General features: G+C 37.5%; 1 long non-coding RNA gene across 2 annotated transcripts in view; it reads left to right on the forward strand.

Annotated features, from left to right (window-relative positions):
- The window catches only part of LOC135221759 (uncharacterized), a 350,042-nt gene that overhangs the window by 309,455 nt on the left and 25,587 nt on the right, over positions 1 to 15,000 (forward strand). The window contains exon 1 of one of the 2 annotated variants that reach the window (XR_010316085.1): positions 14,889 to 15,000. This exon is cut by the window's right edge and continues 401 nt beyond it. The exons of the other annotated variant lie outside the window; for it this stretch is intronic. This is a non-coding gene — a long non-coding RNA (uncharacterized LOC135221759). Of the gene's footprint in view, positions 1 to 14,888 lie in introns of those variants that run through there. 2 annotated transcript variants of the gene reach the window in all.

A 15,000-nucleotide genomic window follows, 5' to 3' on the forward strand; every position in this document is an offset into this window, starting at 1 on the left:
TTCATTTCACTTAAACATATTCCTCTTGTCTTTAAACACGCTTGAAATTATTATTATTATTGTTGTTGTTGTTGTTGTTGTTGTTGTTGTTGTTGTTATTTATAAGGAAGTTCAATATTGTTTTATACAAGTGCATTGTATGGATATTCATCTTAGCTCACATTCTATCGAGTTAATATTTCCAGGATTTGCGCTTGTAATACTAGTTGTCAGACACAAGAACAATTGTCATCTCGGTTATTGCAGACTGCACGTTATGAAAATGGCGGATTCCAGAATTTTTTTGTCTAGATGGACCTTACAAATGAATAAATGATGACGTCGGATGACCTAGTAAAAATAAACATATTTCCTGGACACCACGAGAGAGAGAGAGAGAGAGAGAGAGAGAGAGAGAGAGAGAGAGAGAGAGAGAGAGTTTGTTGCCTGGGGATAAGATACTGAGTGACGACTAAAACGAAGCAAAAACAGCATTTCCAGGAAACAAACAGAAATATCACAAGGGATGTCTTGTGAGAGAGAGAGAGAGAGAGAGAGAGAGAGAGAGAGAGAGAGAGAGAGAGAGAGAGTAGGAAAGTGGAAGCGCGCGTGGCTGACTGTCCCTGATTGTTTTTGCTCCAGTGGGTCAAAATGAATATGGAATCGTTTTATATCGGATATCGTCACAGTGTCGCATAATAGCGGGTTTTTGGGGGACCGGCGTGTCACTCGATAATGTCGAGAGGAGGGATGAAGGCCGTCAGAAATTCGTGGCACCTCGGGGACCGAGGGACCATGGGAAGACCTCAGAAAGAAAGGAGCGAAAAGATAAACACACACACACACACACACACCCAGTTCCTGAATGAATTTAAAAAATCATACGATTACAAGAGAGAGAGAGAGAGAGAGAGAGAGAGAGAGAGAGAATTTGTAAATGATTACCTTAAACCCCAACATTATCATCATCATACCAGCTCAGCCCATTGGTGTTTTTCTGTTGCTGATAACGTCAGTATTGAGAATGAATGTTTGTGGGGATAAGCAAGCGTCGATCGAGAGGCTTTAATGGATGTTTCTGTATCAGGGTGATAATGGAGACAGCGCACCCGGCTGCTACTATTGGCTGGTGGTACTGGCGGCCTTGTTCGTACGATCATTCGGATGACTGATCGATTTGATGTTGCAAACTGGCGTCGCAATGTTTGTTGCCATTGTTTCGTAAATAATATTGTCTGCTAAGACATTGAATTTGTATTCATTGCGAAATTCTTTTATGTGCATATAATAGTCCAACTATTAAAAATTGCCCAAAACAACGAATTATGCCTTTTGAAGAAGACTATCTTGTTCAACATACCTAATGATACTACTTGAAAAAGTATCTGGAATCCTTACGAAATACCACTCTTAATTTTGATATTGGTCGGTAACAAAAGTACTGTCAAATTACAAATAAATTAAGAAGCAAAGGTTATAATCTTGCCTTGCATAATCATTATCAGTAATAATTTGAAACTTAATTTGATTCTGGAAAAGCTTTTAAAACAGAACAGTTTGCTTGAAGTATTGTGAAGATGAAATCCTGTCTTTTGCTCATACCGAAATTGAAAAGAAATGGTCGAATTTTAATGGAAATTTCTTCCATTTAGTTATGGAAAAAACGACAGGCGTCAACAGATTTGCTGTGCACTTGATAATAATAATAATAATAATAATAATAATAATAATAATATCGACATGATACCACATACATGGCTAATAGAATGCTTGAAACACATATGGGGCAGAGGAAAACACCATCAGCTTCCTCAAAAATACAGTGCGCAACTGGAATAGTACTTACAAGCTCTGGGATAAGACTAGGAGAGGTTAACATCCAGAGAGGGATCTTTAATGGCGACTCACTGTCCCCACTACTCATCGTAGTAGCCATGATCCCCATGACAAAAGTACTACAGAAGATGGATGCCGGGTACCAGCTCAAGAAGGGAGGCAACCGAATTAACCATCTGATGTTCATGGACGACATCAAACTGTATGGTAAGAGCATCAAGGAAATAGATACCCTGGTTCAGGCTGTAAGAATTGTATCTGGGGACATCAGAATAGGGTTTGGAATAGGAAAATGTGCCTTGGTCAACATACAAACAAAGTAACAAGGACTGAAGGGATGAAGCTACCAGATGGGAATAGCATCAAACACATAGGTAGGACAGGATACAAATACCTGAGAATTATATAAGGAGAGATATAAAACACCAAGAGATGAAGGACACGATCAGGAAAGAATATATGCAGTGGCTTAAGGCGATACTCAAGTCAAAACTCAACGCCGGAAATATGATGAAAGCCATTAACACATGGGCAGTACCAGTAATCAGATAAAGCCGCAGGAATAGTGGGCTGAACTCGACAGCATAGACCAGAAAACTAGGAAACACATGACAGTACACAAAACAGTACCCCCAAGGGCAAATACAGACAGGCTATACATAACACGAAATGAAGGATCGAGACGGCTACTAAACATAGAGGACTGCGTCAACATCGAGAGCAGGGCACTGGGGCAATCTGAAAACCAGTGAAGACGAGTGGCTAAGGCAAGGCCACCCTCTAAAGGTGGCCATGGCTAAGGAGTGCATGGGAAGAAGAACTGATAAAAGTAGACGAAGACCCAGAAATTTAAAGAGACAGGAGAATGACAAGCAGAACCGAGGAATGGCATAACAAACTAATGCACGGACAGTACATGAGACAGACTAAAGAACTGGCCAGCGATGAAACATGGCAATGGCTACAGAGGGGAGAACTCAAGAAGGAAACAGAAGGAATGCTATCCGCGATACAAGACCAGGCCCTAAGAACCAGATATGTCCAACGAACGATAGGTGGGACATCTCACCCATATGCAGGAATTGTAATATGAAAAAGGAGACCATAAACCACTTAGCTAGCGAATGTCCGGCACTTACACAGAACCAGTACAGAAAGAGGCATGATTCAGTAGCAAAGCCCTCCACTGGACCCTGTACAAGAAACACCAGCTACCTTGCAGTATTAAGTGGTACGAACACCAAGCTGGAGTGATAGAAAACGATCAAGCAAAGATCTCCTGGGACTATGGTAGCACAACAGATAGGGTGATACATGCCAATTATTAGACCAGACGTGACGTTCATTGACAAAATCAAGAAGAAACTATTAATCAGTGAAGTCGCAATACCATCGGACACCAGAGTAGAAGAGAAAGAGAGAAAAGACTAATAAGCAGTGTTGACGTTGTATCCTCATAAAGTTTCCGCAAGCGCTTAGTTACATTTTTCAAGCGATGCTTGTTTACTTTTGGCCTTCTATACGAAAACAAAGAAAACGAAATTCTCACCTTACTCGGTAAACTAAATTATTTAATTTTCTAATTGTGAACAATGTTTCATCCGAGTCTGTTACTGATATGTGTAATATCTGAATCTATGTGTTCGTCACTATTTGACCATATAATTATAGACTGTTCCTCGGCATCATTATTAACATTTTGAGGCTGTGTGTCACATATTATAACACTATTGTCTGCATTGATGTGTTCATCACTATCTGACGATATAATCATGCACTTTTCCTCGTCATCATAATTAACATTTTGAGGCTGCGTGTCACATAATATAACACTATTGTCTTCCTCATTTTCACTTTTTTTTTTTCATCGTCAGCTTCGTCTGAAGATGAGTAATCTTCAGGAAAAGACTTTTAATATGTAATCATGTGAATCATATGAATCCACTAATTCATTGTCGTCCTGAGTTTCACAAATTTCAACTTCAGTTTCTTCTTTGGAAAATAGCAGTTTTCTGGGGGGAAAACTTGATATATAATCACGCGATTTGCGACCACTCATGTTTTCTTCATTTATAGGCCATCTGCTGTGCATGGTCACTATAAAGTATCGAACGGGATAAAACAGTGAACTCATATGCATGATAATGGATCCGCATAATTATGGTTGCCACTTGATCTTTAAGAGTTTTGCAGAGATGCAGGTATATATAATATTAGAAGTTTCATTGTCTATGAAACGTAAGCTCCAAAGATATGTTTTTGAAATTCTGGACATTACCATTGTACATAGCAAATTAATTAAAAGCGAGAATTCTGGCACTGAAAATCCTTCATTGAAAACACTGAGTATCGCACTTGTTTAGCGTACTACCTACTAGCGATAAAAACTGTATGCCCATAGGAGATTGTGGGGGTAATTGATCACTTGTTTACTGCACCTATTCGTAGGATATGATGATCATGAACTTCGCACATAGGGATTTAAACGATTTATATAAATTTCGCTATACTTAAGGTACATTACTAATATATATATATATATATATATATATATATATATATATATATATTATATATATATATATATATATATATACATGTACATATATATATAAATATTTGTATATGTTTATATATGTATAAATATATTTATATACAAATACACACACACACACACACACACACACATATATATATATATATATATTTATATATATCCTGGGACATGTGGCGGGCCTCGCCCGCTTGTCCTGGGACATATGGCGGGCCTCGCCCGCTTGTCCTGGGACACGTAGCAGGCCTCGCCCGCCCGTCCCGAGACACGTGACGGGCCTCACCCGCCCGTTCAGTGACAGGTGGCGGGCCTCGCCTGCTTGTCCCAGGATGTGTGGCGGAGCCCGCCTGCCTGTCCCGGGCCGCGTGGCGGTCTCCGCCTGCCCGTCCCGGGACGCATGGCAGGCTTCTCCCACTCGTCCTGGGACGCGTGGCGGGCTTTGCCCGCCCGTCCCGGGATGCGTGGCGGGCGAGTCCCGGGACACATGGCGGGCCTCGCCCGCCTGTCCCATCATAAACAACACCTTTGCTTAGTCTTAGAACCAGAATATGCCACTGACTCCTTCCAATTCTCCTGGGGCTTCTTTGAATCCTTTCAGTTCTCCTGAGGCTTCTCTGAATCCTTCCAGTTCTCCTGAGGCTTCTCTGAATCCTTCTAATTCTCCTGGGGCTTCTTTGAATCCTTTCAGTTCTCCTGAGGCTTCTCTGAATCCTTTCAGGCTTCCTCCTGGAGCCTTTCTACTGAATACCTTCCAGTTCTCCTGAGGTTCTTTCTGAATTCACCTTTCAGTTTCTCCTGGGGCTTGCTATGAACTACCTTTCAGTTCTTTCCTCCCAGGCTTCGCTGAAGCCTTTTCAGGTTGCTACCTCAGGCTTCTTCGAATCCTGTTTCAGGTCTCCTCAGGCTTCTCTTTTGAATCCATTTCAGTTATCATGGGGCTTCTCTGAATCCTTCCAGTTCTCCTGAGGCTTATCTGAATCCCTTCCAGTTTCTCCTCAGGCTTCTTCTTGAATCCTTTCAGTTCTTTCCGTTGGGGCTTCTTTCTGAATCCTTCCAGTTCTCCTCAGGCTTCTCTGAATCCTTTCAGTTCTCCTGGGGCTTCTCTGAATCATTTCAGTTCTCCTGGGGCGTCTCTGAATACTTTCAGTTCTCCTGGGGCTTCTCTGAATCCTATGCTTCTTCTCCTGGTACTCCACCAATTCTGTCATTTTCCTCACGCTTTCTTCAATCCTCCCATCTTCCTTTTCCTTTCAGGAATCAATAAAACTCTCAAGAAAACATTTTAGCATATTTATTTCCCTTTATCTTCAACTTCCTTGAAGGATCAACAAAGCAAACTTATTACAATGAACATTAAACTTTCCATACAAGAAACATTGTCCTCAAATTTTTCCCATCTCATCCGTCTTTGTGAGGCCAGCGCCATTCCTTGAAGATCGCGCAATTCCTTGGAGATCGCGCCATTCCTTGAAGACGAACAGCTGCTCCTTCAGTTTCCAGTTGTCTTCCTTCATGCGTCTGTTTTTCCCCTGCAGGTTCTTCAGGTTGTAAACCAATTTCTTCGCTCCTCCCAGCTGTCCAACCTCATCTTCCAGCTTTTCGTTCCGTTCGCCCTGGACACCGGTCTTCCCCTCCAGCCACGATTTCCTTTCTCTAGAAGGCATGTCAGCTCCTTCCTCTTGAGTTTCGCACCCTCAACTTCACACTGGAGTCCACACTTTTTCTTCCTGAGGTCTTCCACTTCCTTCTGCAGGCGCTCGAACCTGACCTCGACGTCTTTCCTGCCGGATTCGCGCTTTTCGGTCGCGTCCTTTTGTTCCTGGATGAGCCTCGCCATCCGCGCCGCTTCTTCGCTTTTTAACTGCGGGTCTTTCTCCTTCTGTCGTACGAGTTCCTGCTGCCTCTCAACCTGGCTGTTTGCCTCTGCCAACCGCACTGTTAGTTCCCTTATCCTCTCACATAGGGCATCGTTTCTCTCCCCAATTTCCTTTGTCTTTTCCATCAGCTGCTGATTTTTATCTGTGATCTTGAGGATCTTGTCTTCTAGCTGCCGATTTTCCCTCTTTTCTTGGTCGTTCTCCCTCTTCAGGAACAACGTGTCAGCTTCGAGCGAGGAGGACCTTTCTTGCCAGGCCTGCTGTTGCAACACCTGAATGATCTTGATCACACGAGTGTGTTCTTCCCATCCGCCCGCCTTCTGAATCTCTTCATTGTTGTCGAGCCTCTGTTGCAGCTGAAGAATTATCTTGTCCAAGTTCACCTGCTGCTCTCTCTGGCACCGGATGGTGTCTCGCCAAGCCGCAATTCTCTCCTTTAGTTCCTTCTCCTTGGGCTGTTCAACTCCATCAACAGTAGTCAGGAAGAACCTCACCAGTGAATAGGCAGCCACAATAAACAAGATCTGGACATACCCAGTTCACATACTCTTCTCTCATTCTCTCTCGATTTTTCGTTATTTTCTATATTCCAAGAGAGATGTTTCGATTTATCAAAATATAGCAGGAAATATTCTGAATATTTTTTTAACTCTGCCTTGTCTCTTGGTGTTATAAATTGCTGAAATCTCTCTCTCACTCTCAGTGATTTTTTGCAGTCGTGTCTTCTCTCTCTCTCTCTCTCTCTCTCTCTCTCTCTCTCTCTCTCTCTCTCTCTCTCCATGTGGGAGTTTTTGTTAATCTTATCTGTTAATTAAAATAAATTTGGGGATTTTCCTTTATTTACCTTTTTGTCTATAAGAAAAACAATACTACCTACAAGCAGGCAATTGCAACTTAGGGGAAAAAATGGCCATTTTTCTAAGGCAAGTTTCTTTTCTATTGAATTTTACAGGATAACTAATTAAAAGATACAATTCTAAACGAATTAGCCGAAACATCAAAAGAATATTATTATATATATATATACTATATATATATATATATATCATATATATATCAATATATATATATATAGAATATTAATATATATCATATATAATATATTATATATATATATATATATATATATATAATAATATATATAAGGAGGAACAGGATAGCTACAAGACGTGGTAATATTCCAGACATTATTATTTCCTTAAAATAAAACAAGGGCACAGTCGAGCTTTCGGTAATACACTGCTTTTCCCATCATCAGGGTCACTTATCTATGGAATGATACAAAAAAGAGAAACAGTAAGAACTATACTGATTAACTATATCTAAAAACATTAAAATTCTTTAAAATACATAACACAAAGTAAAAAAGGAACATAAAATACACAACACAAAGTAAAAAAGGAACATAAAAACTTTCTCTCTCTCTCTCTTTCTCTCTTTTACCCACACCACTTCTGCCCATTCCATTCGCAGTTTTCTAACTTGCCCAGTTGTCATTTAACTATGACATGAACAGTAGGTTCTCCAATATTTTGTACTTCAGTATCATTATTTTTTTTTTTTACTCTGAATATTCATGTTTTTATTTTCGCTCTCAGTATATTTCTTAGTTTTACGTAATCTCTTTTAACTTGTCATTGTTCTTTTATGATTTGCAGTTAACTTAGTTTTTATGTTCCTTTTTTACTTGTGTTGTGTATTTTATGTTCCTTTTTTTTTACTTTGTGTTATGTATTTTAAAGAATTTTAATATTTTTAGATATAATCAATCAGTATAGTTCTTACTGTTTCTCTTTTTTGTATCATTTCATAGATAAGTGACCCTGATGATGGGAAAAGCAATGTATTCCAGAAAGCTCGGCTGTGCCCTTGTTTTATTTTAAGGAAATAATAATGCCTGGAATATTACCACGTCTTGTAGCTATCCTGTTCCTCCTTAAATTGAAGTTTTCTAGAAACGATAACATACCCAGTTATATATATATATATATATATATATATATATATATATATATATATATATATATATATATATATATATATATATATATAATCAACTACTCAACCATAAACATTTTCAAAAACTATAGGTAAGTTTTAAGATTTTAAATGTATATCATATGGATACAAAGAAAAAATTAACTTAAATTTAATTATTACATTTTGTCCTACATAAAAGTGAAAAAAGATATAAAGGAGTACAATTTTATTAGAACATAACTCGCGTTCGTAAACTGAAATGCAATAGGAAAACAAAGTAGAAAACACTAACATCCCTATTCCTATTTAAGGCGAAAATGACACTAGCCATGAATTAGCGCGACTCGACGCGACGCGTTTGGTGTGAACGCAACTTTAGTAAGACGTTGCGTATATGTTTTAATATAATATGCAGGCAGCTTTTCTGAACGTCGGAAATATTTGAGACTCCTTGTAACACATTAAAAATGGGATGTAAATATGCAATTCACAATTATCTTATTATTTGAGAACATAGAAATAATAAGAATTGTTTTGAATGAATGCGGTTCAGCGACCATTAATCACTTGGAATCTAAATTCAGTCCCAATTCAGTAACAGAACAAAAGTAAACACACCTTTGATTAACCACAAAGTCATTTTCCAGGGAATCCATGTTATGTGACTGGAAATTCTTTGTACAATTCTGTGACGGACGGTCAATTTCAATCACAGTTAGTTTTAAAGAATGTTGTATTCCAATGAAATATGCAGCACTCCTACAGTACTGTGTAACCACACTATATCATCAAATTGTTTTAAAACTGAAAATTTCATAATGATGAAAATTTGAATTCTATTTTCAAGTGTTCAGTCATTGACTAATTAATTATGTAGTATACTACCCCCCACATACACTTCACAGAACAAATGGAAAGTTATGAAGTTTTCTGCTATAGCCTATCTCCATGTACATTATCTTAAGTTTCTATTAGGTAATTTTTCATTTTACATTTCTTGTATTTTCAGACTGAGTGACGGAGTTAGATACAGCCATGGCTAACGACTTGGAGGAAATCAGATGGATTGACCGAATCCGGGCTATAACCTTCAGAGAGGCCAGGTATGCTGGCACATCCTTCATTTCATGTTCCTGGATAGCTAAATACATTAAAAGGGATTAGTCCTTTGTTAAAAGAAACTGGAACAAAAATCCATATGACTGTCATCGCGAAAAGAGTGAGAATCTTGTAAGGGCTGAGGTCCTTTCTCAGGAGTCAAAAGACATCATAGCTGAGGCATTGGGTAGACCAAGAAAGTCTTTATGTAAATTGGTGCTTGAACTAGAAACAAAAAGGGGAAAGAAGAGAAGTTATAGTGCTGTATATCATGAGTTGAAAAAATCTGGTATCAAGCCATTTCATGTTATCAGCAAGCCCAACATCACTCAGCAACAGAGAGAAGACCGTGTGTGGTTTTGTTGTTCATTCCTTAAAGATTGGGATGAAGCTGATTTCTCGATGTTGCCACATCAGATGAATTCTTCATTTACACAGCCAGGAAGCCAAATCATAAAAATGACATCATTTGGGCTGCAAAGTTAGATGATATCAGCGATGACGTGCGCTATCGCCAAGTTGTGAAATTTCTTGAATGTTTGGGAATTTTTCTCCGTTTCACAGCCAAACGGTTAATGTGGATCATCAAAGCAAAAAGGCAGTCATGGAATGGAGAATACCTCAGAGAAACTGTGCTTACTTGTGGAGTATTTCCTTTCCTTAAAGATTCTGAATATATGTTATCTGTTGAAGAAATCACATTTTTGCATTATAAGGCACCATGTTTCAAGGCTCTTCAGACACAGGAGCTGCTTCGAAACAGTGGTATCGATTTCTTCTCGTCAAGTGAATTTCCAGGTAGCTTCCCTGACCTTAATGTGTGTGAAAACATTGGTAGAATCTTAAAGGATCGTGTTGAAGCGCGCACAGTGAACTCTAATGATATACCAAGCCTCGACGACCTGCAAAGAGAGGTGATCGAAGTGCTTCGGGAAATGCAGTTTGAGTCTCAGCTCTTTTGCGATTTACTAAAATCATACCCCTCAAGAATGCAGGCTGTAGTACAGGCAGATGGAGGACACACAAAATATCAAATACTCAAAGAGAAACTTGAATAAATAGCTGTTCTGAATTACTATTGTTTTTGTCCATATCAATTTTAGTTTATGCTCTAGAGGAGGGGGGGGACCTTTAATTTCGAAATACCCTGTATATATGTTCATACAACCGAGTAACCTACCTATCATATTGGATATCATTTCTATCACTATGGAATGCATCCACCTACAATTCCAGTACCTGTTATTTAGTATAACACTGAACCGTCTTCTCTACTAGAGAGAGAAAAACGACAGTTATATTGGCTTTGAACTTGACAGCACTTTTTTTTTTTTACCTGGTGCAGTAGTTTTCATGAATTGAAACACAATAATCCATATTTAAGATATTTAATTATCTAATTAATTTTGTCTTGAGACCACTAAACTAAACAAAAACAAGAAAATGCTGGCACATTTCATAATCATACAAACTCGCATATTTAAGAATGCAGAAGTCTGTAGAAATAGTTATGTAGGGAATATATTAGCTAGGAAAATCTACTAGTAGAGTTATGGTAGATGAAGGCGAAGGAGAGGTAGAAACTGAATGCAAAATAGGATGTTTGAAAAGTGAGACCCATAAAACCAGTGCCTTCGACACAACAAAATGTGATGAGGCAAGTTATAAGTGTTGAACCTTGACCCATCAAGTGCGTGGTTATGATGGATCACGGCACCCACTAGGATTCTCCCAAGGGTGGGACCGGAAACAGTAGGCGTTCAAGTTCAATCAATTAAGAAGAAATAGGGTGTTTGACACTTGACGGGGAAAAAGTTTTAATCTGTCCTGGGTCCTGAATCAAATATTGGTGCAAATACAATAGAAGCTCAACTTCTCACTGCATAAAGAAAACATAATATCAGGTCTATTTTAAATGGTTTTTACACCCAGAAGTTAAATTTTCTAATCCGACAATGCCCATGATAGCCTTCAGTGTTATCCTGAATTATAACGAGGCCAAAGTGGGTGGAGCCTCATGAAGCCATCATTCTGACGATAATTATTGGTGAAGGTTTAAAGCCAAAATATGGTACTGGCTATTTTTTTCAGTAAATGGGTAGATAGCCAATAAATAAAAATTGCTTGACATTGGATATAGCAGTTATCAAATCAAGCTTGTCTACTATGTTTTTGAAAATTTCCAACTATTCTCTACATCTTGTCAATCTGATTGTGACCTATAAAGTAGATTGTAATTTCTTGGGAAACTTATTTTGGGAGTTAGACTGATAATCGAAGTGTTTTTGTATTTATTAACATATTTTGTTGGTTAGTTCATTATGACAATTATCAGTTGAGAGGTTTCAGAGTTCATAAAGGTGTACTGCTTTGTTTGTATTTAAATTTGTATGTCATTGTTGCGAGAGGTATAGCCTTCGTTACGTATAGCCAATCATCCGTCGAGAAAGAGGTAAGAAATGCTGTCATAAGTTACGTAACGAGTGCGTTCGAAACCTTTTCTCTGAGTAAGTTGGCCTGTCTTCAAAAAAAGTAACTTTTACATTATAAGTGCCAAATTTATTCAACCTACGTAATGCAAAATATAGTCAAAATTTATGTGTAGATATAATGTGTATTCCGAATAAGGGTTATATTTATGAAATGCATAGATAAAAAGTTATTGCGAAAAAACCGTGTTACAGATGCCCTGAATCTCATAGTAGTGTTCTTTTGGAACTGCACAAACCTGAGTCCCATGGGCCAGTCACTTGTATCATTATCCCCTAACCATGAAATAAGCATGTCTTTTATATCACAGTTAAGGCGTTCAACTGATCCCTGGCTCTGTGGATGCCTTGGTTTACCAGGAACGATCAACAGGTCTGGCCAAAGAAGTTTGAGTTCCGAGACAACCAATGCTGTAAATTCACTACTATTATCACTTTGCAGAATTTGAAGGGCTCCGAACATTAAAAATATGTCCATTAGCTAGAATGCAACCTCAGCTGCTCTCTTTGAAGTTAAGGGACACAATATGCAATACTTTGTTAGATGATCTTGGTACACCATTATCCACTTATATTTTCCTTTGGCACAAGACTGCATGTCGACAAGGTCCACCTGAGCTCGTGAACCGTAGTCCTTAGATAAAATCGGTTTGACAGTAACACCCTTGGTCGCACATCTCTTTCGTTTCTTTTGACGCCGAACACACAGATTTGAACAGTTCTACAGTGTCTCTCGTTACGTTCGCTTATCTTGACAATTCTTTGACCATTTTGTCTCTGCTGCCATGGCCGGTAGCAATGTGAGCACGTTTTATTGTTTCAAACATATCCTCAACGTGCACAAAATAAACGGGTTCTTGAGTTTCATCCTTCCGTTTTTTTATCAACTTTTCAACACCACCACACTGAAGAAGTTCATAACGTCCAAGGATGTAATACTGCCGATTTGATCTATTTTTTGCAGATGCTGCTACTCTGAGTTCCTCTATCAGTTTGTAGTACTCAAGTTTAGTCAGTATTAATGACTTTGAGTCCGAGTTTTTCTTTAACATCACTTTGTCGTAAAAATGTGTTTCTTGGGAACACGCCATATCTTCTATAAAAGAAGTGAACCTCACAGAAGGACAATGCCAGGGACAAGACCAACACACAACTGCTCCAGCTAGCTAGCACACACACGCACACTATTGCGGGTTCGTTGTTGTTGTTGTTTAAGATTAAGCTGGCTTTATGCCAGCACGGGCTCTTGCTCAAGAGCAGCCCGTAGGTCATATGAATATTTTGCAGGTGGAAAGGTGATTTTTAAGGATATGAAGTTGGAAGGGGTTCGGGGATTTGTGACCCGTAGCAGGATCATTTCAGTCAATATGCCAAGAAAATCTATCAAAATTTTAGTCACTTTGTAAATTGTCTGCGATTTTTAGCTGATTTATAAACTGACTGGGTGAACCAGGCAATTTACAAACTGCCTGAAAAAATCAGTCACTTTACAAATTGTCTGGATTTAGTTACTGACTGTAACATATATATATATATATATATATATATATATATATATATATATATATATATATATGTATATATATATGTGTATATATATAATATATAATATATAATATATATATATATATATATATATATATATTTATATATATATATATATATATATATATGTATATATATAGTATATATATATATAATAATATATATATATTTATATATATATTTATATATATATATCATACATACATATATATATACATTCATACATATATATCTATATATACATATTTATATACATTATATTTACGTATATATTATATACATGCAATGTGTATATATATATATATATATATATATATATATATATATATATATATATATATACATATACCTATTTACGTATATATATACATATATAGTTATTTTTCCTTTCTTATTTGTCCCACATATATTTACAGTTAAGTTTTTAATAAGCATAACAGCATTTATGTATCAGTATATAACTCATTAAATCATATAGGAAATAATTTCTTATTATTTCCTATATGATTCCTTATTTATCCCAGATATATTATAGATAAGTTTGTAATAAGCATAACAGGATTTATGTATCAGTATACGTATAACTCATTAAATCATATAGGAAATTATTTTATAATATATTAACAGATTTATGTACATTAATCATATCACCGTCATATTCTGATAAGAGTCTTATTTTTTATAATATTGTATTTGAATGAGAAATTGCTTAAAAGTAAAAAAATATTGCAATTTGTATATGATAAATTTACATGAATGCGCTATGAAGAACTTGCTGCTGAAAATGCAGGTGTGGAATCCGCATCGGCATACAAACTTGGATAGCTGCCCCGTAGACTTTTTATTTCGTATAGCAGACGAAAATTCCGCACTTCGACAACACTGCTAATAAGTATCAAGACCTGAAAATAGAAATAAGAAGGATATGGGATATGCCAGTGGAAATTGTACCAATAATCATAAGAACACTTGGCACGATCCCAAGATCCCTGAAAAGGAACCTGGAAAAACGATGCCGAAGTAGCGGCAGGACTCGTGTAGAAGAGTGTGCTCATAGAAACAGCACGCATAGTGAGAAAAGTAATGGACTTCTAAGGAGGCAAGATGCAACCTGGAACCCCAAGCTATAAAGACCATCCAGTCGAATAAGATGACTGTGAAAAAAAAGAACAAATATTAATAATTATTCAGTTGACCCAGTAAGCAATGCTCTATAGACAAAAGACTTAAAACCGTTGTTTTAATTTGGATAGTAAAACAGTACAACGTAAGCTGCTAGTATGGTCCACTGCCCATGCTAAATGCTTAAGTGTTTGTGTTTCTATAAAATCCAGATATATTTATGTATGTATTAAATATAAGTAACATATTCTTCGAAATTTATTTCGCAATCATTTATAGAATTAGACATCCTCCACGGAGCCGTACAACTTCGTGCTCTTAAACTTTCGTGTAGCCTAATGATGCTTCGCTCTGTTTATTGCTCGTGACTCGTGAGTGAACTCCCTTCAGAAGTTAAACGGTATTTCCAACACAAACTCGAGGCAGAGGCAGAGCTCAAATCGCAGCTGCGGCAGACTGTTGCCTGTGATAGGGGAGTTTAGCAGACGATTCTTGTGAAGTTACTTTTGATTTGCTTAAT

The sequence above is a fragment of the Macrobrachium nipponense genome, chromosome 3 (assembly GCF_015104395.2).
Source record: "Macrobrachium nipponense isolate FS-2020 chromosome 3, ASM1510439v2, whole genome shotgun sequence".
In the NCBI taxonomy this organism is placed as follows: Eukaryota; Metazoa; Arthropoda; class Malacostraca; order Decapoda; family Palaemonidae; genus Macrobrachium; species Macrobrachium nipponense.